Below are 22,888 nucleotides of genomic sequence, written 5' to 3' on the forward strand. Positions count from 1 at the left end.
CATTTAGAACAGAGATTAGGAAACACTTTTTCACGCAGAGGATCATGAATCTGTGGAATTCTCTGCCTCAGAAGGCAGTGGAGGCCAATTCTTTGGATGCTTTCAAGAGAGAGTTGGACAGAGCTCTTAAAGATAGTGGAGTCAAGGGATATGGGGAGAAGGCAGGAACGGGGTACTGATTGTGGATGATTAGCCATGATCACAGTGAATTGCGGTGCTGGCTCGAAGGGCCGAATGGCCTACTCCTACACTTATTGTCTATTGATGAGGGGGGGACCTCATTGAAACTTACCGAACAGTGAAAGGCTTGGATAGAGTGCATGTGAAGAGGATGCTTCCACTAGTTGGAGAGTCTAGGGCCCGAGGTCATAATCTCAGAATGAAAGGACGTTCCTTTAGGAAAGAGATGAGGAGGAATTTCTTTGGTGGGTGGTGAATCTGTGGTATTCATTGCCACAGAACGCTATGGTGGCCAAGTAAATGGATATTTTAAAGGCAGAGATAGATATACTCTTGATTAGTATGTATGGGTGTCAGGGGATATGGGGAGAAGGAATGAGAATGGGGTTAAGAGGGAAAGAAAGAAATTATTGAATTTTCCGAATAGTCTAAGTCTGCTCCTATCACTTATGAATTTATGAACTTATCTCCTGGTTGTTAATCATTTTAACTCCCCTTCCCATTCCCATTCATGTTTGGGGAACAGCTCCACCCAAGACCACAAAAAATTGCAGAGAATTGTGGACGCAGCCAAAAAAACAAACTTCCTTCCATTGACTCCATTTACACTTCATGTTGCCTTGACAAATCCACCAGCATAATCAATGACCAGTCTCACCCAGTCTCACCCAGTCTCACCCAGTCTCACCCAGTCTCACCTCCCTCTTCTCCCCAATCCCATCAGGCAAGAGGTACAGAAGTGTGAAAATGCACACCTCCAGATGCAGGCACACCGCCAGTTTCTTCCCAGCTGTTATCAACTGTTATCATTCACAAGTGGCTCTGACCTCCCATCAACCTCATTGGAGACCGTCACACATTCTTTAATCCAACTTTACCTTGCACTAAAAGTTCTTCCTTTTATCCTGTCTCTGAGCACTGTGGATGTAATCATATATAGTCTTTCCACTAACTGATTAGCACACAACAAAAGCTTTTCACTGTATCTCAGTACACGTGACAATAAACCAAACTACCTACTGACCTTTCTGTCCTGGGCCTCCTCCATTGCCAGAGTGAGGGATACGCACCTGGAGGAATAGCACCTCATATTACGTTTTGGTAGCTTACAATCCAACGGCAAGAGCATTGAATTCTCCAATTTTGGGGAACTAATATATACCCCCCACTCTATACCCAGTCCTCCCCTTTCCGCTATCCTTCCTCTGGCTTCACAGGGCTGCCCTGGTGCAGATGACAAATTAAAAACTACCTTAATTTTCTGATCATCTCTTTGCCCACTACAGCTCCAAATCAGGAGAAGAAAAGATTGCAGTTTGTGCCAGTCAAGTATACTAAGAAACCATTCAAATTCAGGCAGCACATTGGTATAGTGGTAGAGTTCCTGCTCACAGCGTCAGAGATCTGGGTTTGATCCTGACTACAGGTGTTCTCTGTACAGAATTTGTACATTCTCTTTGTGACCATATGGGTTTTCTCCGGGTGCTTCAGTTTCCTCCCACACTCCAAAGATGTACAGGTTTGCAGGCTAATTGGCTTTGGTAAAATTGTAAATTGTCCCCAGTGTGCAGGATGGTATTAGTGTAAGAGGTGATTGCTGGTCGGGGCAGACTCAGTGGGTCGAAGAGCCTGTTTCTGCGCTGTATCTCTAAAGCAGGGCTCAGCAACCTATGGCCCCCGGGCCGAATGCGGCTCGAAACCCGAAATCATCCAGCTTGCAGGCGGATTTTTTTCCCCGTAATCATCCGGCCCGCCGAGCGCTAAACTCTGGCTGTACCACATCCTGCACAAAGCCGCCGGCACCTTCTGTGAACACGTGATTTGATGTCTTCCATCCGGGGCGGGATCCATGTGTACACGTGGTAGATGTGCGCTGCCATTCGCTCACAGACATGCGTCCTGGCCCCTATGCAGAACAACGTTTCCCACCCCTGTTCTAAAGTCTAAAGTTGATGGTGCTAAATTTGTTGCATAGGGATGTCTTCAATGGAATGATTATTTGAGGGAAGATGTTTCTTGTTACCTATCAGGCATGTAAATCCTCACTCCGATTCAGCTTAATTGATTGTCCGATATAGTAGGGTCTAATGAAATTCCTTGTTTGCACGAAGCCCACAGTCAGCAAAAAATGCGATACGTACAGCAATAAAATATGACGACAAATGCAAAACAGCAGTGGTGCAAAGACTGTGGTGCTGGCTCGAAGGGCCAAACAGCCAACTCCTGCACCTATTTCTATGTTTTCTATGTAATCTGAAGAGGGTCACAGAGTCAAAAGGTTCAGAAACAGGCCCATTCCAAACAGGTCCATTCCATCTGCACTTGACCCACCTGTCCTCATTTGGCCCATATCTCTCAGAACCTTTCTTATCCATGTACCTGCCCAAATGTCCCATCTATGCTGGTCCCACCTGCCCATGTTTGGTCCATATCCCGCTAAACCTTCCTATTCATGTACCTGTCCAATTGTCACACTAGTTCTATGTTATCCCACTTTGTCATACCTACAAACCCACATGTCTTACAAATGTGCGGATAAACCAGAGCACCCGGAAGAAAACCACACGGTCACAAGGACTTCACACAGGCAACATTCGAGGTCAGGATTGAATGTGGGTCTCTGGCACTGACAGGCAGCAACTCTACTGCTGCGCCACTGTTTATCACCATGATACACATTACCCCAATACTGTTTACAATGTTATTTATAATTAAAAACAACAAAAATCAAAGTACTGAAGTAATTTGGTGGGTCGGGCAACATCTGTGGAGGGAATGGATAGATGATCTGAAGAAGGGTCTCAACCTGAAACATCATCTATCCATGTACTCCAGAGGTGCTGCCTGACACACCAGCACTTTGTGTTATTTTTGGTAAGCCAGTACCTGCAGTTCCCTGTGTGTTCATAATTAAGAACATTGCATGCTCTGATGTTGTGAACCAGCAAGGAACAACATTTGGACAAGTGCCCTCTCTGCCTCGTTAAGCCCATGATTTGTTATGCTGTTTGTTTTACATCCAGTGATGGATGAACAGAGTATTTCTCCAATTATGTATTAGAGAAAACAAACCATTGCCTTTGAGCAGATGGGGCCTCAGCTTAACATCTGCAAAGGCTGTCCCCAAGTCAGTAATTCAACTTCCCATCTTTGTCCTCTGAAAATGTCAGCTCATTTTAAACCCTGCTGTCCACATCCTAGCTCAAATCAAGTGTTATTCAACCCCCCTCGCTTGTGTTCACTTATTACCTGCCATGCTTTGTCCTGCCTCACCTCTCTCCCACCCTACATTCAGTCTGAACTAGGGTCCCGACCCAAAACGTCACCTATCCATGTTCTCCAGATATACTGCCAGACCCGCTGAATTATTCCAGCACTTTGTGTCCATTTGTCTAAACCAGCGTCTGCAATTCCTTGGTTCTACACTATCACTCAGTTCTTGACTGTTTGTGGTGGCTCCTGAGCCAGATGCATTCCAATGTGTTCAAATATTTCCATGACTTTGATCATCTTGTTGAGAGTGTACTACAAATTACCCCCAAATAGTCAATGAAAATTAGAAGAACATATATACCAGCAGATTGCAGACAGCTGCAAGTCAAATAAGGTTTTTATAGGAGGGAATTTTAACTTTCCCATTATTGATTGAGAAAATCAGTGTGAAAAGTTTAGATGGGGTGCAATTTCTCAAAGGTGTTCAGGAGAGTTTTCTCCAGCAATATGTAGATGCCCCCACACCTGATAGGGCAACATTTGATCTAATCTTGGGAAATTGGGAAGGGCAAATGAATGAAATGTTCGTGGAGGAGCCTTTTGGGTCAAGTGATCACAGTTCGATTAGGTTTAAGATAGTTATGGGTGTTAAATTGGGGTAAGGCCAAATTTGAGGGTATGAGAGAAGGTCTCGCTCAAGTTGATTGGAGCAGGTTATTTGAGGGGAAAGGTACATTGGCCAAGTGGGATGTTTTTAAAAGTGTACTGACAAAAGCTCAAGATATGCACGCTCCTGTTAGAGTGAAGGGCAAGGCAGGCAAACGTAAGGAAGCTTGGCTGGGTAGAAAAATTGAGGCATTTGTCAAGAATAAGAAGGATGCATAGGATAGGTATAGGCAGCTGGGATCCAGTGTATCCCTGGAGGAGTTTGTGGAACTAAGAAACAAAGTAAAAAAAGAAATCTGAAGGGTAAAAAGGGGCTAGGAGATTGCTCTGGTGGGTAGCATTAAGGATAATCCCAAGAGATTTTATAAATACATTCCACAAGGTTCTGCATGGTAGCCTGCTCTGGACAGTTAGATCGCATGGGAGCCAAGGACAGATAGCTGAATAAATAGAAAATTGGCTTCATGGAAGGAAGCAGAGGGTAATGGTGGAACTGGGAAGAGCAATGTGAGGTGTTGCATTTTGGGAAGTCTAAAATGGACAGGACTTACGCAGTGAATGTTAGAACTATGGGTAGGGTTGTACAGCAGAGGGATCTAGGAGTGCAGGTGTATGGTTCCTTGAAGGTGGAGTCGCAGGTAGATAGGGTGGTCAAAAAGGCTTTTGGCACATTGGCCTTCATCACAGTCATAGTATTAAGTATAGAAATTGGGAGGACATGTTGCAGTTGTAAAATACATTGGTGAGGCCACATTTAGAGTATTGTGTTCAGTTCTGTGCACCATGTTATCGGAAAGATGTTGTCAAGCTGGAAAGGATACAGAGAAGATTTACGAGGATGTTGCCAAGACTAGAAGGTCTGAGCTATAGGAAGAGGTTGAGTACGCTGGGTTTCAATTCCTTGGAGCACAGGAGGATGAGGGGTGATCTTATAGAGGTGTATACAATCATGAGAAGAAGAGATTAGGTAGATGCAGAGTTTCTTGCCCAGAGTAGGTGAATCAAGGACTAGAGGACATAGGTTTAATTGGGTAGATGCAGAGTTTCTTGCCCAGAGTAGGTGAATCAAGGACTAGAGGACATAGGTTTAAGTTAAAGGGGAAAAGATGCAATAGGAATCTGAGGGGTAACATTTTCACACAAAGGATGGTGGGTGTATGGAACAAGCTGCAAGAAGAGGTCGTTGAGGCAGGGACTATCCCATCATTTAAGAAATGGTTAGACAGGTACATGGATAGGATAGATTTGGAGGGATATGGGCCAAACGCGGGTAGGTGGGACTAGTGTAGCTGGGACATATAGGCTGGTGTGGATACGTTGTGCCGAAGGGTCTGTTTCCACACTGTATCACGCTATGACTCTTGGACTTCAACCCTACCAATACCTGCAGCAGTCCTAAAATCCTCTGCACAATACAAAAATAGACCAGTTGGGTTGAATGTCTGCTTCGATGCTATACTGTAACTCTACATGCATTGTCATATATAAGATCATGAGACATAGGGGTAGAATTAGGCCATTCAGCCCATCGAGTCTGCTCCTCCATTCGATTATGGCTAAGCTATTATTTCCTCTCAACCCCATTCTCCCTCCTTCTCCCCGTAACCTTTGATACCCTTACTAATCGAGAAATTATTCATCTCCGCTTTAAAAACACCTAATGGCTTGGGGGCTCCACAGCCATCTGTGGCAACGAATTCTACAGATTCACCACCCTCTGGCTAAAGAAATTCCTCCTCATCTCCTTGTTAAAGATACATCCTTTTATTCTGAGGCTGTGCTCTCTGGTCCCAGACTCTCCCATTACTAGCAACATTCTTTACGCATCCACTCTATCCAGGCCTTTCATTATCCGGTAATTTTCCATGAGATACCCCCTCATCCTTCTAAACTCCAGTGAGTACAGGTCCAGAGTCATCAAACGCTCCTCGTACATTAACCTAATCATTGCCGGGATCATTCTCGTAAATCTCCTCTTGACCATCTCCAGCGCCAGCACATCCTTCATCAGATATGGGGCCTAAAACTGCTCACAATATGCCAATTGTACATATCCTGCATCAACACTCAATACCTTGCCATCATCATCTCAGAAATGCCCAGAACAAAAAAGGGATTTTGTTTTTGCAGTGTCATTCCACATATTATTCCAGACCATATCAACAAGGATGAATGATAGTTGACAATCTTGCTTGACAGCAATAGATTCAGTGAGTTACTCATCCACCTAATGGGCCTCAGAGCTGGAGTGGTTTTTTATATTAAATTCAATATTTGCCATGCATTACGCATAACTCTTTCACCAGACCTTGATAAAAATGAATAGAAATAAAGTGTTTTTTCCCCTCAAATGCAGGCACTTTGCAAATAGATACATTAATAACTGTAATATTGGTCCTTGACCAACCATGTTGAAACTACAGTGAATAAGCCTAGACTTAAACCCAGGCCCACCTGAGGCTCAGCCCTATATAGAGTCACAGAGTTATACATCACGGAAACAGGCCCTTCATTCCAACTCATCTATGCTGACCAAGATGCCTCATCTATGTTCATCCCTCATGCCTATGTTTGGCCCATATCCCTCTAAACCCTTCCTATCCATGCACTGGTCCAAGTGTCTTTTAAATGTTGCCATTGCACTTGACTCAACTACCTTCTCTGGCAGCTCAATCCATGTCTGTACCACCCTCCGTGTGAAAGAGTTACCCCTCAGGTTCCTATTAAATCTTACCCCTCTCTAACCTATGGTTCTGGATCCCCCCAAGCCCGGGTGAAAGGTTAGGTGCATTCACGCTCTCTGTTCCATTATCTGTGTTCCATTATAACCACCAACCTGGCACACCTCAATGTGTGCAATTAATTAGTACCACTCCTGCACTCCTACTCCACACCCAATGAATCCAGTTTTGAATGATCGTAATGCTGCTTAAACCACAATAAAATTAGGAATATAATGGTAATCTGCAGTGAAATTCTCTCCGTGTGTAAAGTCAGATCAGATGTACATTCAGACATTCTAATTACAGAATTTTATTTCTGTAAAGTATAATGAAAAGTATAAAGTAACATTTCCCTTTAGGTTTAGGTTACATTAGGTTTGTCGTGTGAACAGAGAAAAGCTTTATTTCTGTTTAGCTTATTGTCATATGTACAGTATACAGGTACAGTGTAAAGCTTTTGTTGCGTAAGGGAATAACGGTTAGTGTAAGGCAAAGCCAGCAAAGTCCGATTAAAGATAGTCCAAGCGTCACCAATGAGGTTTATAGTAGTTCAGGACTGCTTGTGGTAGGATGATTCATTTGCCCGATAACAGTTGGGGCAGCTGAATCATCCTACCAGCAGTTGTAGATTAGAGGCTCATGTTATGAGTTATGCTTTGTAGTTACGCCTACTAGTTTATTAGTGTGGCACTCCGCTATGCTCCGCAGTTTGGAGTACACTCCCAAGTGAGAGCTTGTGCTTGTTTGTCTTGAATAAACAGTGTTTAACCTGACATTACATGAGGTCTTTATTATCAAGGGCCATAAACAACACCAGTGAAAGGCTTCATTTTGCAGATTTAATCAAATCAGATCATACAATCAAGTCAAGCTCAAGTACAATAGGTAGAGTGAAGGGGAAGATACAGAGTGCAGAATATAGTTCTCAGCATTGTAACACATCAGTTCTACAAAGTCCAACGTCCGCAATGGGGTAGAGGTGAATCGGACAGTACCCTAGCTTATGGAAAGACCGTTCAGAATCCTGATAACAGAGTGGAAGAAGCTGTTTGTAAGCCTGGTGGTGCACGCTTTCAAACTTCTGTCCCTCTGCCAGACAGGAGCAGGGAGAAGGAATGAATGGGCTGGGAAAGGTGTTTGATTATGTTGGCTGTTTTCCAGAGGGCAGTGTGAAGTGTAGATGGAGTTAATGGTGGGGAGTCTGGTCTGTGTCTATGATGGACTGGGCTACATCTACAACTCTCTGCAGTATTGTACAGTCTTGGGCAGAGCTGTTCCAAACCGAGCTGTGCTACAAGCTGACTGTGCTTTCCACACTGCATATGTCGTTAATCATTCCAAACCCCAGTAATCAATCCAGTCATTCATCCAATATTCGCAGTGATGTGGGCTACTTTAGACATTGGAGTTACAGCGCAGAAACAGGCCTTTCAGCTCACCCAGTCCATGCCGACCAGCGATCACCCCGTGCACCAGCACTATCCTACACACTAGGAACAATGTTACAATTTTTCCCAAAGTCAATTAACCTACAAACCTGTACATCTTTGGAGGAAACCGGAGCAGCCGGAGAAACCCCACGTGGTCACAAACCCCACGGGTGCTATCTGTACAAACTCCGTACAGATAGCACCCATAGTCAGGATCGAACCCGGGTCTCTGTACTTTCTGCCAGACAGGAGCATGAAGATTTCACCATTTGCAAATCCTGTTTCGTGTAGTTTATTTTATTATTGTGACATGTACTGAGATACAGTGAAAAACTTTTGTTTACTGTATGTGCTATCCAGTCAAAGAAAAGACTACACATGAATACAATCAAGTTGTCCACTGTACACAGATAAAGGAGAAAGTGTTACAATACAGTCAGAGTGTCACAAAGCACTTTGTTATATCTTGTACAATAACACTTAGTGCAAGATATACCATTAAAGCCTGAGTTACTACAGCTTTTTGTGCCTATCTTCGATAAAAGCCAGATTCATCTTTATGAAGCTTTGGTAAATTCTCTTAACATATGTTTTCTTGAAACTGTACAGAGCTGCTCTAAAGATCTTTAGCTGAACATCTCTGCCTGCAGTATACTGCCAAGATTTGTCATTATGGACCAGGCATGCTGCTATAGAAAGTCTGCTGAATATTTATATTCACATGTTAATCGGGCTGAAACCTTGTAAAAATGCGATGAACATTCGAATTATCCATGAAATGGAAGTGCATACTAATCTTAATAGAAATACTCTAACAAAATACAAATGGTATCTGCAAATGTGATCAGATGTAAAAGGCACAGAGGGCTACTACAGCCTCTGACTGATACAACATTGGAGGTGTCCACTGCTGTCTTTGCCAGTACTTTAGATAGGTTTATACATTTTCAATTTTGGAGCAAATTAGAACTTGGCTTTGACCAGAATGTTCATCTGACTGGAAAATTGGTATTAAGATTTAACACAAGAGATAGAGATGTGAAAGAATTATACTAGCTTTGCATAATGTGAGCATAAAGCAATGCAGATGCAACAATTAGGATACATTAATTCACATGGAAAACGACTGCTAAAGGGAGAGATGAAAATAAATTGGGCGTTTATTTACTTTGGAAGCATTTACTGGTTAGCCGCTTTAAATAAAATAACATATCCTGCATGTATACAGCAGAAAGCATTTACAGGGATGAATCACGGCATGGTTTGGGAATGCCTCCATCCAAGACCACAAGAAATTGTAGAGACGCATCCCAGATCATCACACAAATCCACCTCCCTTCCATTAACTCCATGTATACCTCATGCTGCCTTGGCAAGGCCAGCAGCATAATCAAGGACGAGTCTCACCCCAGCCACTCCCACTTCTCCCCTCTCCCATCGGGCAAAAGGTAAAGAAGTGTGTAAACGCACACCTCCAGATTCAGGGACAGTTTCGTCCCGGCTGTTATCAGTTCAGTTCAGTTTTATTTGACTGAGGGTCGACACAGGGTCAACGGTACAATGAAATGTGTTTGACAAGACAACGGGTCACCTCAGCAATGATATTACAAGGATAAAATTAAGGTAAAAAAAAGATAAGATAAAAGTGACATTGGCCGGTAAAAGACAATAGTAAATAAAATAATCAACATATATGATCAGTTCAGAAGCCTGATGGCATGATGATAAAAACTGTCCTTAAGTCTGGTGGTACGTGCAGCCATGCTTCTAGATCATCTGCCTGACAGTAACAAGGAGAACAGTCTGCGTGCTGGATGGCTGTGGTCCTTGATGATGCTGTGTGCGTTCCGCAGGCACCGCCGGTGGACAATGTCCTGAATGGCCGGGAGGCAGTTGCCAATGATGTGCTGTGCTGCCTTCACCACTCTCTGTAGTGATTTGCGGCTGTGGGCAGAACAGTTCCCGTACCAGACTGTGATGCAGCCCGTCAGCAGACTCGCGATGGTGCATCTGTAGATGTTTGTGAGGACGCTGGCGTTCATGCCAAACCTCCTCAGTCTTCTCAAGAAAAAGAGCCACTGGCTGGTTTTCTTAGTTATTGTGTCCGTGTGCAGTGTCCAAGAGAGGTCCTCAGTGATGTGCACACCGAGGAACTTGAAGCTGCTGACCCTTTCAACCTCAGCATCACCGATGTGGATGAGGAGGTGTCCACTCCCCTGCTGTCTCCTGTAGTCCACGATCAGGCAACTGAACCATCCTATCAACAACTGGAGAGTGGTTCTGACCTCCCATCTACCTCATTGTAGACCCTTGGACTATCTTTAATCAGACTTTACAGGACTTGCACTAAATGTTATTCCCTTTATCCTATATCGGTACACTGTGGATGGCTTGATTGTAATCATGTATAGTCTTTCCACTGATTGGTTAGCACGCAACAAAAGCTTTTCACTCTACCTCGATACACGTGACAATAAACAAAACTTAACATTCATACTCCCAGGATATCTCCTAGCACCTTAAAGATAATGAAGCTTGGCCACCCTTTTAATGTAGGAAACAAAATAGCCACCTTGATTTAGGATCCTTACCCAACCCCTGTCTTCAATAACAATGTGGCAATAGTTGTGAGTTAATTTTGTAATGTTGCCCATGGGATGAAAAATTATCAATTACATTAGGAATAATCATGTATAGTCTTTTTTTCCAAGATGGCGGCGGCGAGGGCACATCGCGACGCCCCGTGTCTCACGAGAATTTGCGAACTAGCAATAATTTACTTACTTGTTTCAAGTCTGCTCACACGGAGCAGTCTTGTGTTCCTTTCGTACAGCCGACAGGAACTTCTGATCTTCGGTTCCTGCAACTGCAACAACTTTTTGAACGAACTCCGTCTCGCTCCTGAACTAGCCAGAACAGCGGAGCAGCGGAGCGGCAGAACACCAGCGCGCGCGCACCAAGTCAGCTCGGCCGACCGGAAGCAACTACAGATGGCGACGCGAACGCAAGCACCGCCGTGGGTACAGAGGTGGGTTAAAGGCCAGGTTAGAGCTAGCCCCACACAGGGCAGCGATTCCTAGCCTTTTCCTCGCCAACGTACGCTGACTGGCAATCAAAATGGACGAACTACGGCTACGGATTACCTCCCACAACTGGATCAAAGACTGCAACATCTTGATCTTCACTGAAACTTGGCTCAACACCGACGTTCCTGATAGCGCCATCCAGCTAACGGAGCGTCATATACTCCGAGCGGACAGGACATCAGACTATGGTAAGACCAGAGGTGGGGGCCTGTGCATTTATGTAAACAAAGCATGGTGCACGGACTCCACCATCATCGAGAGTCACTGCTCAGCTAACCTCGAGTTTCTCATGGTTAAATGCAGACCATTCTTTCTTCCCAGAGAGTTTACTTCCACTGTTGTGACTGCAGCCTATATTCCTCCGGATGCTAATGCTAAGCTTGCAATGAAGGAACTGCATACTACCATGAGCAAACAACAGACTCACAACCCCAAGGCAGCCTTCATTGTTGCAGGTGACTTCAATCACTCCAACTTGAAGACTGTACTCCCCAAATTCCACCAACATGTCTCCATCTCCACTAGAGTAGACAAGACACTGGACAAAGTTTACACAAACATGGCTGAAGCTTACAAAGCCGTCCCCCTCCCCCACCTTGGACAGTCTGATCACCTCTCATTGTTCCTGCTCCCAAAGTACTCTCCACTCCACAGACGTGTTAAACCCACAGTGAGGACAGTTAAAGTTTGGTCAGAGGGAGCGGACTCCACACTTCAGCAGTGTTTTGGAAACACTGACTGGAAGGCGTTTGCAGCCCAGGCCACCCTTGACTCCCACACGGACATTGACTCTTATACCTCCTCCGTTTTGGACTTTATAAACTCCACCATCAACAGTGTCACCACCCTCAAACGGATTACCACTTTCCCGAATCAGAAGCCATGGATGAACAGGGAGATCAGGCTACTGCTGAAAGCACGTGACACCGCTTTCAGGTCAGGCGATGCTCGAGCCTACAGTTCATCCAGGGCTAACCTGAAGAAGGGCATCAGGAAGGCCAAGCACTGCCATAAGCTCAGGATCGAGGAGCACTTCAAGAACAACTCCGACCCCCGACGCATGTGGCAAGGCATCCAGGCCATCACGGACTACAGACCCTCCAACACCACCCCCACATCCAGCGACACCTGCTTCCTTGAGGAGCTTAACCACTTTTATGGCTGCTTTGACACGGACAATCAAGAGACAGCCATCAAGGCTGTGGTCCCTGCCAATCACACTCACCCCATACGATGTGTTTGTGGCACTGAGAAGGATTAATGCACGAAAGGCTGTTGGCCCTGACGGCATCCCCGGGCGCGTCCTCAGGGCCTGTGCTGCGCAGCTGACAGATGTCTGGACTGACATCTTCAACCTGTCACTTGCCCAAGCAGTTGTCCCCACGTGCCTTAAAACCACCTCCATCGGGCCGGTGCGGCAAGCCTCAACGACTTCCGCCCAGTTGCATTTACTCCCATCATCACCGAGTGTTTCAAGAGGCTGGTCCTGGCACAACTCAGGCTGCTTACCTCCCACACTGGACCCCTACCGCAAGTTTGCCTACCGCAAGAACAGGAGTACGGAGGATGCCATTTCAACGGCACTTCACTCCGCCCTCTCCCACCTCGACAACAGAGACACTTACGTAAGAATGCTGTTCATCGATTACAGCTCAGCATTCAACACCATTATCCCCTCAAAACTGATCACCAAACTCGGTAACCTGGGCATCGACCCCTCCCTCTGCAACTGGATACTGGACTTTCTAACTAACAGACCCCAGTCTATGAGGTTAGACAAGCACACCTCTTCAACCCTCACCCTGAACACCGGCGTTCCACAGGGCTGTGTGCTGAGCCCCCTCCTCTACTCCCTCTTCACCTATGACTGCACACCTGTACATAGTACTAACACCATCATGAAGTATGCAGATGATACAACGGTGATTGGCCTCATCAGCAACAACGATGAGTTGGCCTACAGGGAGGAGGTCCAGCACTTAGCAGCATGGTGCGCTGACAACAACCTGGCCCTTAACTCCAAGAAGACCAAGGAGCTGATCGTGGACTACAGAAGGTCTAGGGGCGGCACGCACACCCCCATCCACATTAACGGGACGGAGGTGGAACGTGTTTCCAGCTTCAGGTTCCTGGGGCTCAACATCTCCGATGACCTCTCTTGGACCCACAATAGCTCTACTCTGATCAAGAAGGCTCACCAGCGCCTCTTCTTCCTGAGGAGACTGAAGAAGGTCCATCTGTCTCCTCAGATTCTGGTGAACTTCTACCGCTGCACCATCGAGAGCATCCTTACCAACTGTATCACAGTATGGTATGGCAACTGCTCTGTCTCCGACCGGAAAGCACTGCGGAGGGTGGTGAAAACTGCCCAATACATCACCGGTTCCACGCTCCCGTCCATTGAGTCTGTCCAGAGCAAGTGATGTCTGCGAAGGGTGCGCAGCATCATCAAGGACTGCTCTCACACCAGCCACAGACTGTTTACCCTCCGCCCATCCGGGAGGCGCTACAGATCTCTCCGTTGCCGGACCAGCAGGTTCAGGAACAGCTTCTTCCCTGCAGCTGTTACACAATTTAACTCTGCACCTTGGTGATTGCCAGTCACCCCCCCCGGACACTCCTTCCCCCAGAAAAATTGCACTATTGCTAATGTATGTACATATATATATTTTGCTGTTCCATTATTCTATGTTCGCTCTTCTGGGTGAGATGCTAACTGCATTTCGTTGTCTCTGTACTTGTATACTGCACAATGACAATAACGATTGAATCTGAATCTGAATAACTCCTTTCTGTTTATTTTACAAGGAACTGCAGATGCATGAATCTTGAGCAAAAATACACAGTGCTGGAGGAACTCAACATGTCAGGCAACACCCTGGTAGAAGGGGGACAGGTGATGTTCTGGGTCGGGTCTCTTTTTCTACAGACGCCTATCGTCTATCCATTCCCTCCGCATATGCTGTCTGACCCGCTGAGTTCCTCTGATCTTGGGTGTGTGTGTGTGTGTAATTATTTGTTTGTGTGTGATCACATCTTCTCGAAGAAACGACACGCTAATGGTGAAATGTTTACATATTCCGCTAGAGATTGATGCCGTGATGTCAAAAATCGCCTTATCTGAAAATGTCACGCTTTATTTCTCGTTATTAATCAAAATGTTCAAGAATCTGAAATAACTTGATGACGTCACAATCGTTCTGCGTGCTGCGTCTGCGCTGCGAGTGACATCGCCCCGCAAGCTGCCCGCCCCACTCCCCTCCTCCTCTCCCCCCTCTCTTCCCCTCCCTCTCTCTCCCCCCCTCTCTCCCCCTCTGCCCCTCCTCTCCCCCCTCTCACTCCCCCCTCTCTCTCCTCCCCCCCCCACTCTCTCTCCCCCCCTCTCTCTTCCGCCCCCTCTCTCCAACCCTCTCTCTGTCTCTGCCCCCTCTCACTCTGCCCTCTCTCTCTACACACCCCCCCCCCCCCCCCCTCTCCTTCTCTCGACCAGCCTGCGAATTAGGGGCTTTGTTTCAGTGGATAGGGCGGGGATTGGGTAAAAGGAGCCAATGAATAATATTAATATCATATCAAGGGGGGTGATTAGTGTGTGTGTGTGTGTGGGGGGGGTGGTTAGTGTGTGTGTGTGTGTGGGGTGATTAATGTGTGTGTGTGAGACAAAAACAGGAATGTAATGTTGAGGCTCTATAAGGTGCTGGTAAGGCCTCATTTGGAATATTGTGAGCAATGTTGGGCACCATATCCGAGGAAGGATGTGCTGGTTCCAGAGAGGGTTCAGAGGAGGTTTACAGGAATGATCCCAGGAATGAGTGGGTTAACCTATGATGAGCATTTGTCAGCACTGGGCCTGCACTCGCTGGAGTTTAGAAGAATGAGATGGACCTCATTGTAACATACAGAATAGTGAAAGGCTTGAATGGATGTGGAGAGGATGTTTCCACTAGTGGGAGAGTCTAGGACTAGGGGGTCACAGCCTCAGAATTAAAGGACGTTCTTTTAGGAAGGAGATGAGGAGGAATTTCTTTAGTCAGAGGGTGGTGTTACATTTTTTAAAACATATAGGAACATTTCTGGTAGACAAGATTTTTTTGGACTTTGTCTCTATTGTTAGCATCCCTTAATAATACAGAAGTGAGGAATTGCAGATGCTGGTTTACACAAAAGGACACAAAGTGCTGGGGTAATGCAGCGGGATAGGCAGCATCTCTGGAGAACTTGGATAGGTGACGTTTCAGGCCGGCACCCTTCTTCAGACTGATTCCATCTGAAGAAGGGTCCCAAACCAAAATGTCACCTATCCAAGTTCTTCAGCGATGCTTCCTGAGCCTCTGAGCAATCCTGCACTTTGTGTCCAACCCCTCATAATATTCAGATTCATCAAAAGAACTCTTTTGAAACTACTGGGCTTTATGCACGATTGAGCAAGATATGTTAGATACTGTAGAAGATTGAGTGATATATTACCTTCACAATTGGATACATATGTATGGGCGTAATCTTGGATGTGGTGTTCCAATATGACCTTGACATGAATCCTTTAGGTAATGAATTATTATTAATATATTTTTCAATAAGTTATGATGCGGTAAGTATGCCTACAGAGTATTATTTGCAAAATAACATAATTCAGTTGAGGGTCTTGCTGAGTGAGGAAAAGCCCTTCAGCAAAAAATGAATATGAAATGATTGACCACTTTCTCCATGAAAATATATAAACCAGTAAAGAATTAATTAAAGCACAAAGTGCTGGAGGAACTTAGTGGATCAGGTAGGGTATGGACAGGCGACATCTCAATCCGAAGAAGGATCCCAATCCGATATGTTGTATGTCCAGGAAATGTTTGTACGGACACAAAGTGCTGGAGTAACTCAGCGGATCAGGCAGCATCTCTGAAGAATATGGATACGTGATGTGTAGGAAGGAACTGCTGATGCAAGTTATACACCAAAGATAGACACAAAATGCTGAAGTAACTCAGCGGGACAGGCACCATTTCTGGAGAGAAGGAATGGGTGACGTTTCGAGTTGGGACCCTTGTTAGAATCATAGTCATGGAGTGATACAGCATCGAAACAGGCCCTTCGGCCCAACTCTCCCAAACCAGCCTATAATGTCCCAGCGACACTAGTCCCACTTGCCTGCGCTTGGTCCATAACGCTCCAAACCTGTCCTATCCCTGTACCTTTCTAACCGTTTCTTAATAATGGGATAGTCCCAGCCTCAACTACCTCCTCTGGCAGCTTGTTCCATACACCCACCTGTGTGAAAAAGTTACCCCTCGGATTCCTATTAAATCTTTTTCCCTTCACCTTGAACCTATGTCCTCTGGTCCTCGATTTCCCTCCTGTGGGTAAAAGACTGTTCATCTAATGCTCTCATGATTTTATATACCTCTATAAGATCTCCCTCATCCTCCTGCGCTCCATGGAATAGAGACCCAGCCTACTCAACCTCTCCCTATAACTCACACCCTCTAGTCCTGGCAACATCCTCGTAAATCTTTTCTGAACCCTTTCAAGCTTGACAATATCTTTCCTATAACATGGTGCCCAGAACTGAACACAATATTCTAAATGTGGTCTCACCAACGTCTTATACAACTGCAACATGACCTCCCAACTTCTACACACAATACTCTGACTGATGAAGGCTAAAGTGTCAAAAACGTTTTTGACCACCTTATCTACCTGCGACTCGACCTTCAAGGAACCATACACTTATACTCCTCGATCCCTCTGCTCTACAACACTACTCAGAGGCCTACCATTAACTGTGTAGGCAGGGCTCTCACTTAACTTTTTTTCACTGTTGCCAGCCGGACAACCTGGGCAGCTTTTTAGGTTACCGAATGACAGTTTAGGTGGTCATTTAAGACGGCTTGCATGACGCATGCGATAATGTGCTCGGACGAAGTGCGTAGTTACCAGTCGGAATTATGCTCAATGAAGCATTCACATATTATTTCTGCTTCAAATAAAGTCACACACTAAACATATTCACCAATCAAGACATGATATACACCACAATGACATGCAGTAAAATTATAATACAGTATCGCAACTCTTTTTACACATTGCAATGATTGCAATTTCTATTATTTCTTTCCACTTCCAAACAAAAATGTGGTTTGATTATTCAGCGTATGATCAACCTGTGTCAATAAATACTGGACCATGGAAACATATATGTTTAACCATGCACACTACAGATTGATACAAGCATGTTTTATGTGAAGGACTGAAAATTATCATGACATGGCCATAACATTGGTCTTTTCCTCTTGAATCTTCAATCATCAATCCCTATTATGCCCAGTCACAGCAAGGTAAGTTGATAAAGAATTGAATCGATCTGTTTGACACCGTTGAAGGTAGGCACAGTAACTACATCAAGAGGGGAAAAATAAATACATAATATTTCACTTCTGCTCTAGGATTTTGTAATTTAAAAGAAATAAAGAGAATGGAAGTGTACTTTGATTTTCTTTTTCTTGTAACATACTTGTTACTGTATTATTATTATTATTACCTGACCAGACCTATACCATACTGTTGAATGTACATAGTACCTCTTTTACCCTGTGCCCACTAAGAAGATGTGATGGAAGTAGGTGACTATATTGAATCAATGATGGAACTTGGCAAGTGAGATTGTCCAGAGCAATAAAAATGGCTGAAGTGGTTTTTTTTTTTTGGGGGGGGGGGGGGGTGGGGGGGGGGGGGGGGGGGGGGGGGGGGGGGGGGGAAAGTTATCAACTTTAAATGAACAGAAACATCATATTTGTGAGAACTTGTGTAACTTTTCTGCTTGATTTTTAAACCATCTCCTGAAAAGCAAAGTGAAGGCAGAGATATTCAAATACATCTAAAAGTCACTTTAATTGTCATGTGAGCCGCTCTCGAGCAGAGCATCCTCCTCATCAGGCTTGTCACTGTCAGGGTGAGGTCCCGAGGCAGGTGCTGCAGCTGGTTCTTCTCCCGTGTCAGCGCTCCTTGCCCTCATCCCTCCTGCATGCCACAAGCTGATGGCTGGCCGGGGATCAAAGTGGCCTGCAGCATGATGAGGACTGCTCCGTAACCTGGTCGTCCTGGAGGGAACTTCTGATGGTGGTCTTCAGTTGTTTCAGCCGGATGAAGCCTCGCTCAGCTTCAGCTGAACTTGCCGCTATGGTAAGGACCAGGTCAAGGAGAGTGCAAATGTTAGGTAGCTCTTCTGGTGTGGGACGTGAGGAACACCATGCCGTATCACAACAACCCTTTCAGCAACATGGCTGTTACTTGGCACTGCACTGGAGCATTAGGGGGAGATTCAATGCCCAAATTTCAGGGTGGGTTTCTGATGAATAAGTAGGGGAGGACTGGTAAGCGAGAGACAGAGTTACAGAGGCAGGGAGAGACAGAAAGAGCAAAGGCAGAGACAGAGATAGACAGAGATGGAGACAGAGACAGATAGACAGACAGGGACAGAGATAGGTACATGGATAGGACAGGTTTGGAGGAATATGGACCAAACGTGGGCAGGTGGCTTTGCAGTTTCTCTCCCCCATCCCGTGGGGTGAGGGATTTAAGGGCCTGACTCCCCTTGGGGGACATTGTTCAAAATCCAGTGGTGACATTTGAGTGTCTAATCATGTTGTGCGCCCTGTCACATGCTGGCGTATGCTGCCCTGCGGGTGATGCCTGGTTAGGGGTGGGGTTAGGGACCACAGATGGGCTGTAAAATATTCCTCCTTCAAAGCGTGGATTTTAAATATTAATATATTAATATTAGTACAGTAAAATCAATTGTACAAATGAAAAGATGTCTGAATCGTTCAGTTTTATTTTGTATTGGTCCGCTTCCAGATCCAAATCACCATCTCTAACTTTTCACAGGGAGAAGGGGTGTGTGGACGGGGAGGTGTAGGGGGGGGATGGATGGCGGTGTGGGGGGAGGGGGGTTGTGGGAGAGGGGGATGTGTGGTGGGGGGTGTGCCGGGGAGGAGGTGTGTAAGTGGGTGGGAAGGGTGTGGGAGAGGAGGGATGTGGGAGGAGGGATCTGTAGGGGCGGGGGGGGGGGGGGTTGTGGGGGTGGGGGTGGAAAAGCCATGGGCAAGAGGGGGGTATCATGGGGGAGGAGCCAGCGAGGGAGGGGGCCAGAGGGGTAGTGGCTGGAATTGGCAGTGTGATGGAGACTCACAGAGGCCGCTGGTCACTGGTCGTTCTCCTCCGCCAGAATCAGAGTCTCCGCTTTCCGTTTGGTGACATCGCCGACTCTGGGCTTGGCTGGGTCTCCGACTCTGGGCTGGGCTGGGTCTCCGACTCCGGGCTGGGCTGGGTCTCCGAATCTGAGCTTGGCTGGGTTTCCCACGCTGGACTGGGCTGGGCAGGGTCTCCGACGCTGGGCTGGGCTGGGCAGGGTCTCTGACGCTGGACTGCTTGATGCTGGGCTGCTTCGGGTCCCTCTGAAAATTGTGTCCGGTTGGAAACCTCTGCCGGCCATCCTCAGCTCCAGTAAAGACGCGATGGCGCAGGAAGGGGTGGACTATCCCGGTGAGTGACAGGGGAAGAGACTAATCCATGCAGCGCTGAACGGCAGGAGAAGAGATCAATCTGCGCAAGCGCGGTTTTTAAGATTCGGAACAAAACGGTGAAATTGCAGCATAGGAGAGAACGGTGAGTGAACTGGCAAAAAATCGCAGCGCTATCACGAACTGTTTTTGCGCAAATAGAAAGACCGCACAAATCGGATGATAACAAGATCAGAGATTTTTAGTTATGTACTAGACCAAGTGCAGACCCGTTGGGTTTGTTTCCCCAATGGGCGTTGGCGGGGGGGGGGGGGGGGGGGGGCTGCGGCATCACACTCACACTAACCACCCCCCAGACACACAGGTGGAGGGAGGGGAGGGAGGGGAGAGGAGGAGGAAGAAATGGGACAGATTTGGGAGAGAAAGGAGAGCGGGGTAGGGGGTGAGAGAGGGGGATGGGGAGAGAGATGTGGGGAGGGGGAGAGAGATGTTGGGGGGGGGGGGGGGGGGGGGGGGGGGGAGGGAGGAGGAGGGGGGAGGGGTGGGAGGAGAGAGGGGAAAGAGTGGGGAGGGAGAGTGGAGGGGGAAAGGGGGGAGAGAAGTGGAATTGGGGGGGGAGGAAAGGGTAGGGGGAGGGGTGGTGGAAGAGGGACAGGGGGGTAGGGGGGAAGGGGGCGGGGGGGGAGGGAAGGGGGTGGGGGTAGAGAGTGAAGGAGGTGGGGGAGAGAGGGATGGGTGGGAGAGGGAGAGGGATGAGGAGAGGGAAACATAGAAACATACGATTCTATAAGATCCCCCCTCAATCTTCTAAATTCCAGCGAGTACAAACCGAGTCTATCCAGTCTTTCTTCATATGAAAGTCCTGACATCCCAGAAATCAGTCTGGTGAACCTTCTCTATACTCCCTCTATGGCAAGAATGTCTTTGGGCATTGGGCATTGTGACATCACACGATGGAACGTTCACATTGGGCTGGGGCTGGGGCTGGTGCAAAGGCATATGTAAATGGATCCATTCCGATTGGTCATCTGCGAGTATTGGGCATTGTGACATCACACGATGGAATGAATCAAAAGGCAGAACGCCAGCCGGATGGACGGCGGATAGCAGGCGGCAGCCACATTATCTATCTATCACATTATCTATCTATCTATCTATCTATCTATCTATCTATCTATCTATCTATCTATCTATCTATCTATCTATCTATCTATCTTCTATTATTATATAAAACTGTGTGCCTGTCCGGCGTCCATCCGTCCGGCTGTCGGATGCCTTTCTTCCTTTGATTCCTTGCTACGCCGAAACCAGACGCAGAATCGCAGAATCTTTTCCATTTCGGAAGAGATTTCACTTTTCTTTCAAAGTATCCACCCCTGATCCACCCCTGACATTTTTAATCAAATCATTCTCTCCCACCCCCACCCCCCCCCCCCCCCCCCCCCCCCCCCCCCCCCCCCCCCCAATATTTAACCCATCTCACCCATAGAAGCAGCCCCAGCCCCAGCCCCTGGTGAACGTTCCATCGTGTGATGTCACAATGCCCGATGTTCACAGATGTCCAATCGGAATGGATCCATTTACATCTGCCTTTGCAGGAGCCCCAGCCCATGGTGAACGTTCCATTGTGTGATGTCACAATGCCCAATGTTCACAGATTGATGTCACAATGCCCAATGTTCACTCTCCTCCTCCCTCCCCACTCTTCCACCTCTCCCCCCTTCCCCCTCCACTCTCCCTCCCCCACTCTTTCCCCCTCTCCCCCCCACCCCTCTCCCCCTCCTTCCCCACCCCCCCCTCCCTCCTCCCCCCTCCTCCCCATCCCATCCCCCCCCCCTCCCGCACACATCTCTCTCCCCATCCCCCTCTCTCACCCCCTTCCCAGCTTTCCTTTCCTTCCCAAATCTGTCCCGTTTCCTCCTCCTCCTCTCCCCTCCCTCCCCTCTTCTCACCCCCCCTACCCCCACCTGTGTGTTTGGGGGGTGGTTAATGTGAGTGTGATGACCCAGCCCTCTCCCCCCCCGCAAACGCCGTTGGGGAAACAGACCCAACGGGTCTGCACTTGGTCTAGTCTATCTATCTATCTTCTATCTATCTAATATACGTACAAAACGTACAAAATTCTTAAGGGGTTGGACAGGCTAGATGCAGGAAGATTGTTCCAGATGTTGAGGAAGTCCAGAACAAGGGTCACAGTTTAAAGATAAGGGGGAAATCCTTTAGGACAGAGATGAGAAAAACATTTTTCACACAGAGAGTGGTGAATCTCTGGAATTCTCTGCCCCAGAAGGTAGTTGAGGCCAGTTCATTGGCTATATTTAAGAGGGAGTTAGATGTGGCCCTTGTGGTTAAAGGGATCAGGGGGTATGGAGAGAAGGTAGGTACAGGATACTGAGTTGGATGATCAGCCATGATCATATTGAATGGTGGTGCAGGCTCGAAGGGCTGAATGGCCTACTCCTGCATTTAATTTCTATGTTTCCCTCTCCTCACACCTCTCCCACCCATCCCTCTCTCCCCCACTTCCCTTCCCTCTCTACCCCCCACCCCCTTATCTCTCCACCCGCCCCCTTCCTCCTACCCCTCGGTCCCTCTTCCATCACTCCCCCCTACCCCTCTCCTCCTCCCTCCCCACTCTTCCACCTCTCCCCCTTCTCCCTCCACTCTCCCTCCCCACTCTTTCCCCTCTCTCCTCCCACCCCTCTCCCCCTCCCTTCCTCCTCCCCTCCCTCCCCATCCCCCCTCCCCCACATTTCTCTCCCCATCCCCCTGTCTCACCCCCTATCCCGCTCTCCTTTCCCTCCCAAATCTGTCCCGTTTCCTCCTCCTCCTCTCTCCTCCCTCCCCTCTTCTCACCCCACTGGTGTGTTTGGGGGGTGGTTAATGTGAGTGTGATGCCGCAGCCCCCCCCCCCCCCCCCCCCCGCAAACGGCGTTGGGGAAACAGACCCAACGGGTCTGCACTTGGTCTAGTGTATAGATAGATGTGCCAAACACAGACAGGTGACACTAGCGTAGATGGTGCATCCTGGTTGGCATTAGTGAGGTTCTTACTAACTCTTGATTAGTAAGAGCATCAAA

This window comes from Leucoraja erinacea, chromosome 13, assembly GCF_028641065.1.
Source record: "Leucoraja erinacea ecotype New England chromosome 13, Leri_hhj_1, whole genome shotgun sequence".
NCBI classification, from domain to species: domain Eukaryota; kingdom Metazoa; phylum Chordata; class Chondrichthyes; order Rajiformes; family Rajidae; genus Leucoraja; species Leucoraja erinaceus.